Source organism: Anser anser, assembly GCF_964211835.1.
Source record: "Anser anser genome assembly, chromosome: 2".
Taxonomy (NCBI): Eukaryota; Metazoa; Chordata; class Aves; order Anseriformes; family Anatidae; genus Anser; species Anser anser.
Window position 1 is genome coordinate 34,997,172 of NC_139721.1, and position 13,539 is coordinate 35,010,710.

The window sequence follows — 13,539 nt, forward strand, 5'->3', positions numbered from 1 at the left end:
AATCCAAAGACTCCGGGCAGCAGGTGATTTCAGAAATTGCCACTATCTTAGCTAACAGGGGCATAGATTCAACATCTAGTAGCTACTTTCCAAAGTAGGTGTTGTTGGTTCGCTTGTTTATGCGTGTGTTTTGTTTTAATTTATTTTAATTTGGATATCTTTGCTTACTGATTTGTAAGGGTTTGCATTTCTGGAAAGTCATCACTGTATGTTGCACACACTGTCATATAAGATTAAAAATAAAAGGCTTTGTAAAGAGGCCTATTTCAAGAAAAAACAAAAACCCTTCAGCTGCCCCTTAATACTTTAACTTTCTTTGAACTTGCTTCCAGTGTTAACATCAGCAGTGTCAAATATGTTTATCAAGAGAATTACTCCTGTTTGATAGTAAAACTCCCTTTAATAAATATTAACAGTATTAATTCACTTAAACTATATTCTATCTACCCATTAGGCTTTTGTCTGGGAGAACAAGTGACCGTTCCTGAATCTTAGTTCTGCCAAGCTAAGTTTGAAGCCATTTCTGAAATGTGAGCATCCCAAATCCACAACTCCCATCATGTGCAATAAAGGGAAAACCAACCCTTCCAGCACAGAGGACCATAAATGGTGTTATCTATAACAATTAGCATCACAGCATCATATGTACATGACTTGATTCAAATGCATGTCGTAGAACAAAGCTGCAATATGTTCTCCTTTGGAAATGCAGCTCAGTGAGTGAGGCTGAATTGCACTTGGGCAGGGGTAGTGGTGTTCACTTGGTGTTGGAGGTGGTCCTCCATGGCATCCTGCTTCTCAGGTGGAAATGTAGTTTGCAAGCACAGAGCACATCAGCTCTCTGGCAGTTGTTTTGGTTGTCTATTGGCTTGTGGTTGAAATTTTGTCTTTTGAAAGCCATAAATGACTTTACATACTGATTATTTGAGAGATTTCTTTCCTCCTTTGTTATACTGCTATTAAAGCTGCCAGTGAAATCTACTGTGTGCGGCTTTTTTGTCCTGATATGCCACATATTCCACCTATTTTCTCGGTAGTATTGGGCAGGAGGCTGAACAAGAGAAAGGACAGTTCATTTCAGGGGCTCGGCTGATCTCTTTTTGAAGGGAAGCCCTGCTGATGGCAAATGACTTCTACTATAGTATTTATTATTACATTGTTAACTTGAAGCTTTGAAAGTAAGAGGTCTTAAAAACCTGGGACAGACTATTTGTAAACATCTAAATAACTCATAAATCTCGTTATTAAGGGCGACTTGTGAAGTTTTAAGAAATTGTTCCTTGAACTGTGAAGTACTACAGTTTAAAGATGAGAGAGTCATGACAACCATATGTTTGGAAGGAAAAGATGGCAGTCTGTCAAAATAAAATAAACAAAATAAGTGTATTCTTCCAAACACGAATTTTCTCCCTGTTTAACTGACCTTGTATCATCTTGTTCCTCAGTACAACATGATCAAGCACAGTCTTCAAGAAAATGAAAAGCACAGTCTATGTTGTTGATAGCTTTGTTATATTAAAGTAATGATTTCGAGATAGCACCATGGAAAATTTTTAAAGTGTAAACATGGTCAGGGCTACTAATTTTACTTTGAGGAAAGACCCATCAGCCCTATGATATGCAGTTGTAATGTACCTGCCATCTATTCTCAAAACTTGTGGCTGACTTTAGCTTTTCATATTGCTGTACTGTATAACACTGATGTGTTCTCATGATGTGACGGTGTTTTCTGTATGTTCTAAATATTTCAGATGAAAAGACTGAGCTGTATGCTGTTTCTGAGCCTTTTCCTTCTGTCATAAACGTGCACGTACTCTGCAGTTCATTTTACGGAAAACCCAGAACAAACAAGTTGAGAACTATATTTCTGTTTTGGAGTTCAGCATGTTGAACTTTTCTCCTAGAGTTAGCAGTAGACTCAAGCACTGACATGCTTCCTCTCTTATCGTCAAGTTAAATATTCAACTCTAAACACTGGAGGTTATTTGAGATTGTATAGCATTTTTGTTTCAAATTAGGCCTCTGTTAGACTGTTGTGTCTCATTTCGACTGCGAATAATTACCTGCATACCTAAATTTTGCTCTTTCTTTATTCAGATAAAATGACTATTATCTTCTGTGATTTAGAGCTGCCATTTGTTAACACTGGCACTAGTAGAAGACCCGCACTGTTGTGAGAGAAGTAAACAAGTCCTGTTTCTGTTGAACACATAACTGTTGTTGTTTTAAATATTCCTGAATATCCTACATGCAGTGATTGCTGTTGTATTAGCACTTTTTTTTTCTCTTTTATTCTCACCATATAAAATTTGAAGCTTTGAATTTTCACAATATTTGAGTTAAATTTCAATTTTGCCACATTAGCCTCATTAAAAAAAGGAACAGTTTAGGAATTGGCCTAATGTTGATTTTATTTCATATTAGATTATTTAACTATTTGATTACAAATCAGATGAATTCCGACTGCTGGTACTTTTCCTTTCACTTTTGGTTTACTTAGGAGGCTGTAGTCTTCAGCTCTTGGTTTTCTCATCAGATACAATGTTCTGTGACAGGCGTTTTCAGGAGTGTTTGTGTTCGGGTTCAGTTAAACTGGTGGATTTTGTGTTTGTTTGTTTTTTTCCCCATGATTCTGTCTGATGCTGATTGAAATTATTACCAGAACACTTAAAACTTTTAATAGAAAAGCTATCTTTCTTTAGTTTCTCTTCTGTATTTTTCATCATCCACTGATGTTCTAGATACTTAATAGTCAGGCTTTATACCAAAATTTGGCATGGTCCTGCTCTAGCAACACAGTGTTACTGTGCATGAAATTCCTAATGATTAAGGCAAGAGGTCTGTCCTCAATGTTTACTGTTCTCCTCTGTTTGTTGTTCATCATTGACACTGACTTAGTGCGTTCTGATGTGTTCATAAGGTTTAGCTCAAGTGGATGATGCAGCATTAAATTAGCTTCTTATTTATTCTCAGATTTGCGATGAGCAGCTGTCCCTGTCTCTCAGTTTCTCACATGTGAGCCCAGTTATATCGGGAGAATCTCCCTTTTTCAGTGAGGTCCACTGGAGGGACATGAAAGCCCAGAATTTGGGGATCTGCGAGATACGGTCCCTCTGTGTACCCTTCTCGCCACTTACAGGAACTGGCTGTTCAAATGCACAGCAACGTCTGCAGGCCACGGGCAGTTAGAAAAAGACTACTGAGAGCAGACGGGACACCAGACTTTCATGACTTAGTGGGAAATATTAACTTTCTCTTTGGAGAGAGGTCTAGGTACAGAGGCCCACGTATTCTCCGCTGGGTATGGTAGAGTAATTTGCTGTATCCTGAACTAAAGGTAGAGGTCCCACTTGCATTAAACACAACAGCAACTCTCTATTTCAAGGAAAACCACATGCAATGTATCAAATCTTGCTGAGTTCACACAGCGTTGCTTTTATGGCCAGGTGGAGCATTACACTCTGCTGCCTTGCCTGGTTATCGAGACCATAACATTTCACCTAATGATTTCTCCCTTAATCCTCTACCTTGATTGAACCATAGGATGTCATTTATAGATGTATTTGTCTCCAGCTGAGACTGCATCAAAGAAAACCTACCTTATCCCTAGGTGAATTAGAATGTTTTTGTCCCATTATCAAAAGTAAACATTTTTAGTCTGTCTTTTGTGTAATTTAAACTTTTATCTAACTTAAAATTTCAGCCACTGAATGTTGCCGTCTGATGGTCTGCATGTTTAAAGATCCTTTTACGATCAGGAGTCTTTCCCCCTACCAGTACTTCTGTTCTGTGATGAGGTGACTTCCGAGTTCTCAAAAAAAAAAAAAAAAAAAAAATCTAGCAGTTTTTAAAAAGATACTTACTGGTAAGAGGCACATTTAGTAGAGTTAATAGTCATTTCTTTAACGAAATTATTCTGGACTTCATAATGTAGCTGCATTCTCTGTAAGAAGGAATAGTAGAGGTTACTACATTCATATACTATATCATGTTAGTACAACCTATTTACTTCTATTCTGTAGTATTTCCATTCTCGTTCTGGTTTTCTCCGCTTGCTCAACTTCCTGTGTTTAGTTCCTCTTGTGTGTTTTCAGTGTCAGTGGAAGCACTCTGCCGTCGTGAGATTGTCTCTCTGTGGGCTGAGGCCTAGCTCCATCAGAGAGCAGTCCTCTGTGTGTAACCCATAGAGAGCCCTGGCAAGTACCCTAGTACAGGGGATCTAGCCCTTTATTAGTTTAGAAGAAGAAATACAAATCCTTTGCCAGGATCTGACCATTTTCTCATATGTCTTCTTAATTAAAGGTAAGAGGTTGAAGAAGCAGAGATTACAAAAAAAAAAAAAAATCCCAACCATTACTCAAAAAGCTCAGTAAACTGAAGTCATCAAACTTGTATTTAAAAAAAAAAAAGGCACAATTGCCAATGGACATGCCTATACACAACTTATTTGCTATATATAGCACATGGCACAATATTGTGTTCTCCAGTCAGATACTGCAGAAACTTGCACACTGAATACTCTGTGTGGGTGGCAGTGTTCACAGTTATGAAGTTATGAGAGCCTTGGTAAGCCATGTTTAAGAAGCATGGGCATTTTTATACTATAAAGAGAAGTTAAAAGGAATATCTGAGATATTAAGAGAGGAGGAGGTTCCTGTCTTTTCCTTGCCATGTTATGGACAGAAGTCACAAGGTACTTAGCAGCATGTTACTGAGACTGTCAGAAATGCCAAGTACTAAAATTGCAGTAGAAGTGCATTCAATTTGATTCCAGCAGGAGTTTGTGGTGTTCATTGGCCCTCAGGAGAAGGTGCAAAGGTCAGAAAAATTAGATTTTGTCTCTAGTACTTTTAAAAAATTTTTTCTTCAGCTGGTAAAAGGAAAAGGAAAAATCTACTTCATGTTCAAATAGTGGTGGATAAGGAGTTCCTGAACTGGAGAAACGTTAATGTCATTGACATGTAAGTCAACAGGTTTCCAGTTTTGACTTGAAAATCCTAACATTTATGTTAGCGTTCACGTAGGAATTTTATGACCTAATATTTGAAAGCTGTATGTTTGCTTCTACATTTATGGAAACTTAACATGTGAAAAATCATTGCACTGTTTTTATTCCTGATCTGAGCTGTAATATGCTTGTTGTGCTTCCTGGAAGTCAGTTCTAGTCATTTCTGCTTCTCATTTTCTGTGCTGGTGGAGGTCTCTGCCCTTCCAGTCTTTCTCACAAACAGCACTTGACACAAGCTAGTCAGCTTTCCTAAAAGTCAGTGGCCTCCTGTCTTGAATAAAGCCTGGAGAGTCAGCTTTGTAATCTTTCCAACACGTTTTCAAGTGTCTTACTACTCTGCAGTGTAAACAGCTGCCATCGCTGTAACTGGCAATCTTTGCACCCCATTTGCTACGGTGAATTGAGAGGACTGAAAGGCTGATGAAGCTTGAATTAGACTCTCCAGGAGGATGTGGAGAACAGGCAGTGAGAGAACGGACTAAAAGAAACATGAGAGCTTTTGGGACTGCTTGGCCGGTCTGTGCCTGAGATGCAAGTGTGTTGGAAGAAGGGCAAGCAACAGGCCAGACCCTGGCATGGTCTGTCCTCGTCTCTATCCAATTCACTCTTTCTTCTGCAGAGGAAAGGAAAGGAAAGGAAGGGAAGGGAAGGGAAGGGAAGGGAAGGGAAGGGAAGGGAAGGGAAGGGAAGGGAAGGGAAGGGAAGGGAAGGGAAGGGAAGGGAAGGGGAAGGGGAAGGGGAAGGGGAAGGGGAAGGGAAGGGAAGGGAAGGGAAGGGAAGGGAAGGGAAGGGAAGGGAAGGGAAGGGAAGGGAAGGGAAGGGAAGGGAAGGGAAGGGAAGGGAAGGGAAGGGAAGGGAAGGGAAGGGAAGGGAAGGGAAGGGAAGGGAAGGGAAGGGAAGGGAAGGGAAGGGAAGGGAAAGGAGGGGAAAGGAGGGGAAAGGAGGGGAAAGGAGGGGAAGGGGAAGGGGAAGGAAAGGAAAGGAAAGGAAAGGAAGGGAAAGGAAGGGAAAGGAAAGGAAAGGAAAGGAAAGGAAAGGAAAGGAAAGGAAAGGAAAGGAAAGGAAAGGAAAGGAAAGGAAAGGAAAGGAAAGGAAAGGAAAGGAAAGGAAAGGAAAGGAAAGGAAAGGAAAGGAAAGGAAAGGAAAGGAAAGGAAAGGAAAGGAAAGGAAAGGAAAGGAAAGGAAAGGAAAGGGAGGAAAAAACACATACACACACACACGAACTACAAACTCAATAGAACTTCTATAAAATGCCTGTAATGAAATCAGTTCTCTTTATCAATTTCAATTATTTTATCATGTTAAATATAATCTGTAAATGTTTTAGTGAAGGGACAGCTTTCCTGTGAAATCACTTATATTTGGGCAAACAAAACAAAGTATTAATGAAATATATATCTAAGGGAAAACTTTAGATGAAACTCTTCTGCTGTGTAAGATGTTTGTCTTATCCTCATAGGAAAAATCTGTGTTACCAGAATTTGTTTTAAAGGTCACCTGCTCATCTCCAGATTATTTGTAGGACTTGTTCATGTGAAACTGTATTGAAAAGCAGACACAGACTCTGTGGTTTCCACTGGAAGCATTTATTCACTGGTTGATAAAACCAAAGAGCCTTTCCTCCTTCTCAGCTGCATGTTTCCTTATTTATATGCAGACTGGTGTTTTCTAATAGAAGTATTTTTTGCTTGTTTCTTCTTTCTCTTTTTGTCTGGAATCAGTCTATGTACTGCAGTGCTTTACTCCCTCTTCTCCATTCATTGTATCTGTTCTCTGTTCTTCACTAAGCAATCTTTTTAATAACATCTGTATACTTCCACTTCTTTCGGTCTTTAATTCACACTTTCTGGCTGTAACAATCCTCTTCTGTTCCCTCCTTTTTATTTACATGTAATTCCTTCCCTAACACAGCCATTATTGTGTTTGTGCTCGCCATATTGCGTTGTCTTTGAATTTTATCTCATGTTTCCTGCAAATATCAGCAGTACAGTTCGAGCTCTGGTGTGTGACTGGCGTGCTCCCAGTTTTTGCGTTTTTCCTAGGCTGTAGTTCACAGCTGCAGTATTTTGTGTATATTCTTGGGAAAGCTGATTTTACTTATAAAATTTGTTTATTAATATTTTTTATTGATTACCAAATAGCTGTCAGTAATTTTCAGAGTTTTTCCCACATTTGTGACATTTGCTAATTTAGACAATATTGTTGGTGCTCCTTCTTTCAGTTAATTAATATGAAAAATGCTGGTGACGATTTGCTTTGAGAAAAGAAAGTAGAGATTGCAAAGCAGTTCTTATTCTGTTGGTGTATGTAGCTCAAAATAATGCGTATTTTCATTACCTTTTACAGTGTGGCACTTTGGGATAGAAAGATATACTAAGAGAAAACTTAATATGAAAATATTAATATTCAGTTTAGCATGTATGTTTGTTTGGTGAATGTAGGGTAATATGTAGTCTCCTTATTGAATCGGATTTTTTACTCCTGGACTTTGGGTCTTTCTCACAGATCATCTCTAAAGCACAGAAAAAAGAAAAAAGGATTGGGAAAAATTGGAAAAAAGGATTCATCCTGCTGCAGAGAGGGGTCTTCGTTCACATTCCTGTTCCATTTCTAGCTCCTGTGCCCCAGAAAGGTCATCCCTTGACTTGGCCATGGCCTGGGAGTGGGGTTCTCCCAGAGTCTTGAACAGGGCCTGCTCCTGAATAAGCTTGTCCCTGGAGAGAGGAGTGAAGAGAAAAGGTGATGGGGCAAAGCTGGATTGCATGAGATAGTCATTAGTTCCTCACAATGTCCACCTTATTCCCCTATGAGTACAACCACAGTCCCTAACACTTACCTTCTCGGTGTCTGGAGAAGCCATAAGTTTATGATCAGTCTTGTCTTTAAGAAGAATAATGTGGGATAATGGGAGGTGATGGAAATAGAAGGAGAAAAGAAAATAATTGTTTCCTCATTAAGATCTGAACAGAGTAGATGCAAAGCTGCAAAAGTTGTTTTGCGGGCTTGAAAATTACTTTAAGATGCTTCATCCAAAGCTTTCTTAAAGAGTTTGCAAATCCCAACACTGAAATAGAAGGTGAAGGATTGCTGATCTGTGATGTCAGAGGTGTTTGTGCATATACTTTGCCTTTTGTGTATATGCTTTGCCTTTTACAAGTAGAAAACCCCCTGAACAGTTGCAATTCCAGGTGCAAGCCCACCTGGGATCTGGCACTATGTAAACAGGAGGGATGGGAACTCAGAAGCTGAAGCTTAGGTGGGTTTCCCTGTTGGGCAGTGCTTAAGATGCTTGTCAGGGTACTGAGTTAAAGCAAGATAAATGACGTTGCGTTTAAAAAAAAAAAAAAAAAAAAAAAAAGGAAGCACTCAGGCTGGAGATTGTAGCAAAAAATTGTTATTTGTGCTTTTTTGTATTTGCATGAGAATTCAGTGCCGGGAGGAGTTAAGCCATAGGATGTTGCTGAGAGAAGAGTATTTATTGCAGCAGAAATAAAATTACAGGAAAAAAAAATAATAAAGTACTCTAGGGGAAAAAGAGTAAATCTAGCATGCCAGATATTTGGTATTAAGCATACTTAATATTCAGTTTAGTCCCATATGACATGTTTATGACCAGTGTGTATGCCCCAGCAAAGGCAGTGCCTAAAAATGTATTTGTTAATTAGTTTTGGTGCAAGAAGTGGAGAGGGCGCGTGCATTCGTCCTCTGCATCAGCAGCCCGATTTGCTTGTCAATGGAGGCAGATGCAGAAAGGATCTCGAGTGTTGCGGGTTCAGGTTTCTTCAGGAGTCGGACCCTGAAAAATCGGAAGATCGGAGGGAGGGGAGTTGCTCTGACGATTATCATAAAGCGCTGCTAATGTAGCCTGGGCACCACGTGACTGCAGAAAAAGCTATTATCTCAATGAAAAGGAAACTGCTTTTTAGAGCAGCAACAGAACAGAAGCAGGAGGAATTTTCGAGTACTCCACCATGCTGGATTGTCAAAGGGAGCTCTCTCTGATCAGCAGTTAGGGAAGGATTAGTGCGGCCAGTTTGTCAGCTGTCATTAGAAGCAGATGACAGAGATGATAAGCTGCTGTGTGCGCACGTCCTCACTCAGCATGTGCTTTGGTTTACATCGAGACATAACACTGGTTTGGGATAATGCAGAGCTGATATTTTTAAGGCTGTAAATTTACTGGTAATTGCTTTTTTTTTTTTTTTTCCTTCCTTTTTTTTTTTTCCTCCTGTTTTTAATAAAAAGCAAGTGTGATGGATGGGGGATTTATCTACATCTTGATCTGAAGACGCAGGAAAACTAGTAGGATCTGCCTTGAACTGCAAAGGCTGGAAGACGACAAGGTGTGTTTCTGAAGTGCTGTGACTTCATTGTCCTTACTGCTCTCTTTCTGCACGTCTCTGTGCCCCTGCGTGTGCATCGGAGGTTTCTGGATTTTGCTAGGGGTGGGAGGTTGCTTTTGGGGAGCGGGAGGAACAGTTGATTTCTTTTTGAGCAAGGGAGTTTAAAGCTATTGTTTCTAAGTAACAAATATAAAGAAATATTGTAAAATTGGTTCTCCAGTTTCTGTAGTTTTCCCCCTTTTTAATGGCTACAGGTGAACTTGTGGTTGCCTGTGACAGTTTTATGGGTTTATGTGGCTAAATATATCTTAGTCAGTGTGCAGGAAATACTTTTGTAAGCAAGTTTTCTGGCGTCCAGAATAATACACAAACCCATCTATATTTTCCCACTGTCAAGAGGAGGTGGAGCCCACGAGTGCCTTTTTCATTGCAGTAATTACCATTCAGTATTCAGTAATTTCTATGCACATGAAAAAGTACAGAGGAAGTCAGACTGAGACATTTTTGCTCTAAAGCTTTCTCTTTCTGACCAAGAGCTTAAGTAGACAAAACACACGGAAACATTTGCAGTTATATAACTTTCTCTATTTTCTAATCTTAATAGTTTTCTTTACAAGTCTGTGACCCCGCAAACAGAATGACATTCAGTTAATCTTCAGACCTCGTATTTATCTCATGGTTATGCGTGCTGATGTCATTGAATACCTTGGCAGTATTTACTTTTCTGGTAACCTTGGGAGGGCAACATTTAATTCTGCAGATGAATTTAATAATAATATCCCATGAAAAAAATGTTACTTGCATCAAGGGAAGATGGTGTGCTGTCTCCCCTGCCTGGGAAGTTCTTGAAAGCTTGTTTGTTTTATTTTCCTGTCATACCCGGCATTAAGCCCAGCATTGTGCTTCACCTCATAGCAATAACAGTGATCCTGCGCTACAAAAAAATGATAAAATGAAATGTTGGGATTTGCGTGGGAGCACTGATTGTAACTTCTCTACGGTGTTGCCTCCCAAGTTAAGGGCAGGCTTGCAAGGATAGGTATAACAGGTCATTACTGCAGTGCACTGGCAGCTTGCTAAAAAGTGTGCTTTCCCGGATCCCTATTGCAATAGCGGTGATGACTATCACGCGTCGGATCCCTTTAATAATTAATTAAATGCACACAGGAAATGCCGTAGTTTATTTTCTTCAGGACTTTGAAAAACTCGTGCTGCTTTGAGACAGGAGGGGGAAGGAAAATGTTATGGCTCCCAGATTAACGGAGCGTGCGTTTGAAGCTACTTTACTTCATACTGCGAGGACAGAGACAGAAACGTAAACAAGCCGGCGCTATTTATTTGCTTGCCCTCTTTTGTCTCTGCCGGGCTGCTGGAAGCGCGGCCCCGCTGCAGGCCGGAGCGCGGGCCTGGGCCTGGGCCCAGCGTGCGGCACCGCTGGCCAGCGCCCGGCGAGCCCCTCGCCTTCCCGGCAGCAAACGGAGAAGCCACCAGAACAATGAAACTTCCTCTCCCTGCTGCCTGGGGTTCCTTTATTTCGCTGCGGAAGACCTCACGAGAGAGCGGGGGCCGAGCAGCGCTAACTGGAAGGGTGGCACCTATGTTTTGGAGGAAAATAGACCTTTACCGCTGGTGCAGTCATTCGTATTTGCCTGTATTTGGCATGTTAATGGAAAAAACTTTGAACAATATCAACCTTTTGGATAGACTGTGCTTTTGAAATGGCTCTGGGTTCTCACAAAGCTCAAAAGTCCAATATTTCCTTTATAACTAATTCTTCAACTATGATATGTAGCTCATCTAAAACTTCAAGCGCTGTCTTTGACCAGAGGAATATTATTTTGCCTTTTACCCACACTTCAAAATTCCTGTATGCTAACAGTCAAAAAGGTTGCATTGGTGACAATCAAAAGATGTGGCTGTCTTCTTTCATTCCTTTAGTTAGTTTGATTGTTTGTTTGCCATCTCTGTAAGGGAACATTCTTGTATAAGGTAGGAGGGAATGCATTAGTGCACTGCAAAACATACAGTGTTATAAGAAAACAAACAAACAAAAATACTTCTTGGAAAATCTGAGCTGGGCGACTACTTTGAAAATGGCTTTTCACTCCAGAGCTCTAACCACGATACTTAATAAGAAATGCTATGCTGAAGTCAGCTGGCTGGTTATTTTTTGCAGCACCATTTTATTTATGTTGTGCTAGTAACAGGGACAGGGGGAAATAAGGACAGGTGTGAACATAGCCTTAATGATCAAAACCTCCTTCATTAATAAATTGAATAAATTTGTTAGTGCACTACGGTAAAATAGCCCCATAATTATTGTGACAAAGCTGAGCTAAGGACTGGGGAATGGGTCTACGAGCCAAGCCGGCTGAACGGAGTGCAGGGGAACACCACCCATGAGCTGGTGATCGCTGTACCTCTGAGGGCATCCTGCTGGATTCCTGGTTGGCTTTCCTGACTCGTACCCACTTGGCTCTGGCAGGCGTAGAAAAGTGTCTGAATTGCACTAAAAAATTATTCGAAGCAGATAAGGCTTTAGGTCTTCAAATCTTATTCCTCACATTCATTATCTACTATGCATGCCGTCCCCAAACAAACCATAAGATATTGTGGTGCTCTTTTTCCTCATTCCTGGTAGCACAGGACTCAGGAGTGAGAAATGATGATTCCTCATTTCTTAATCACAGTCATGTTGTGATTAAGCAACCATCTAATACTAGATGTCAATAAGAAATTTCTGTTAGAACTCCATGGTAATAAAATTATTTATTTTTTTTTTCAGTTCAGTCCAGCTAGCTTTAAATGCATGCTGTTTTGCACTTTGGGGCAGTATATTGCAGCCTTCTGGTCAACCACTTTTATTAATGCAGTGGATATTTATTCTCCACTTTAGTAACTATATTTAATTATATTCCAAAATTAAAATACATGGAATATACACTCATTCTTTCTTACCAGTGTTATTCTTCTTTACCATAAATGGTTTCATTGTTAATGCAAATTAATTTCAGTTTATTTTTACGAAGAGAATAAAATGGGTGGTAACAATCAGCTTTAGTGGTAGAGCAGCCTTGTTTTCCTTGGGCTTCAGGATACCAGTACAGTTGTGACAGGCCCGTGGAGTGATTTATGTTATACAAAAGAGCGAAATAACAGTTTGACATCTTCCTCTCGTAGGCTAGGAGGAAAATCCAAGCCTCAGTGAAGTCAGTGATAAAATTCTGATTTATTTCAATTGAGTCATAATATACCCCCATTTTTTTCCAAAATGCCATTTTTGCTGTTAACAGAGCTATAGCAAGCTTATAGGGTTTTGCCTGTAAGTGCTGGGGAAACCGAAGTTATGCATATGGATTAAAGCATAAATTAGGCACAAATGAAGATAGGTTTGGAGGGAAGAAGAGGGGCAGAATACCAGAGCCAAGATGGCTCATGAACCTCCAATTTTCAGAAACAGAGGAAAGGGTCATTCTGCAGTTGTCTTGCAGTTTGTCCTCAAAACATCTTCTGTGAAGTGAACTTCCATGTCAGACAAACCACTACATAAATTTTAGTCTTTAACTTGATGCGCACAGCCACTCTTACATATGTTTTATTTGGTCATAGGCTGCACTCCTCTCTATATATTTGTGGATATGAAGTTTGTGCCCACAAGGTTATATTCCCTGACAGCTGACTAACTAAAGTAAATAGGTTTTTATGAGTTATGTTTTCTTTTTAGGTGGTTAAAGATGACAGTTAAACTTTCTTCTTCTGTTATTGCTAGTTGCTGTATTTCACTGAGGCAAATAGAAGAGTATGAATGAAGACTGATATAAACATGAAATTTGAAGTCATTAATAATTGTTATTTGTCATCACAGATCAGTTTTTGAACTTATGGGTCTATTAAGAATGTATCTGGTTAGGGTGTACAGACTGCCATAGACAGTTAAATTTCTATCCAGTTATTTTTTTATCTAGAACTTCATATGTGTTTGCAAGAAACTTTTGTGTGGCTCTGACATCATTTATTTTATTAGTTTGTATTTCTGAGCTTAATCACAACTTGTACAGTTAATGCTCTCAATATCTTTGACAAGACTTTAATATACATCTATATTAAAATTAAAAATATGTATTTCTGCATGTTGGCAGTTGATACAAGTGTAAGCACTCAAATAGTGCACATGCTATCAAGGTAGTA

At 39.6% G+C, this 13,539-nt stretch overlaps 1 protein-coding gene across 8 annotated transcripts in view; it reads left to right on the forward strand.

The window, feature by feature from the left end:
- The window catches only part of NCOA2 (nuclear receptor coactivator 2), a 198,610-nt gene that overhangs the window by 92,494 nt on the left and 92,577 nt on the right, over positions 1-13,539 (forward strand). The window contains exon 4 of one of the 8 annotated variants that reach the window (XM_083824146.1): positions 9,254-9,351. The exons of the other annotated variants lie outside the window; for them this stretch is intronic. The gene's annotated coding sequence lies outside the window, so the exon portion shown is untranslated. The remainder of the gene's footprint in view (positions 1-9,253; positions 9,352-13,539) is intronic. 8 annotated transcript variants of the gene reach the window in all.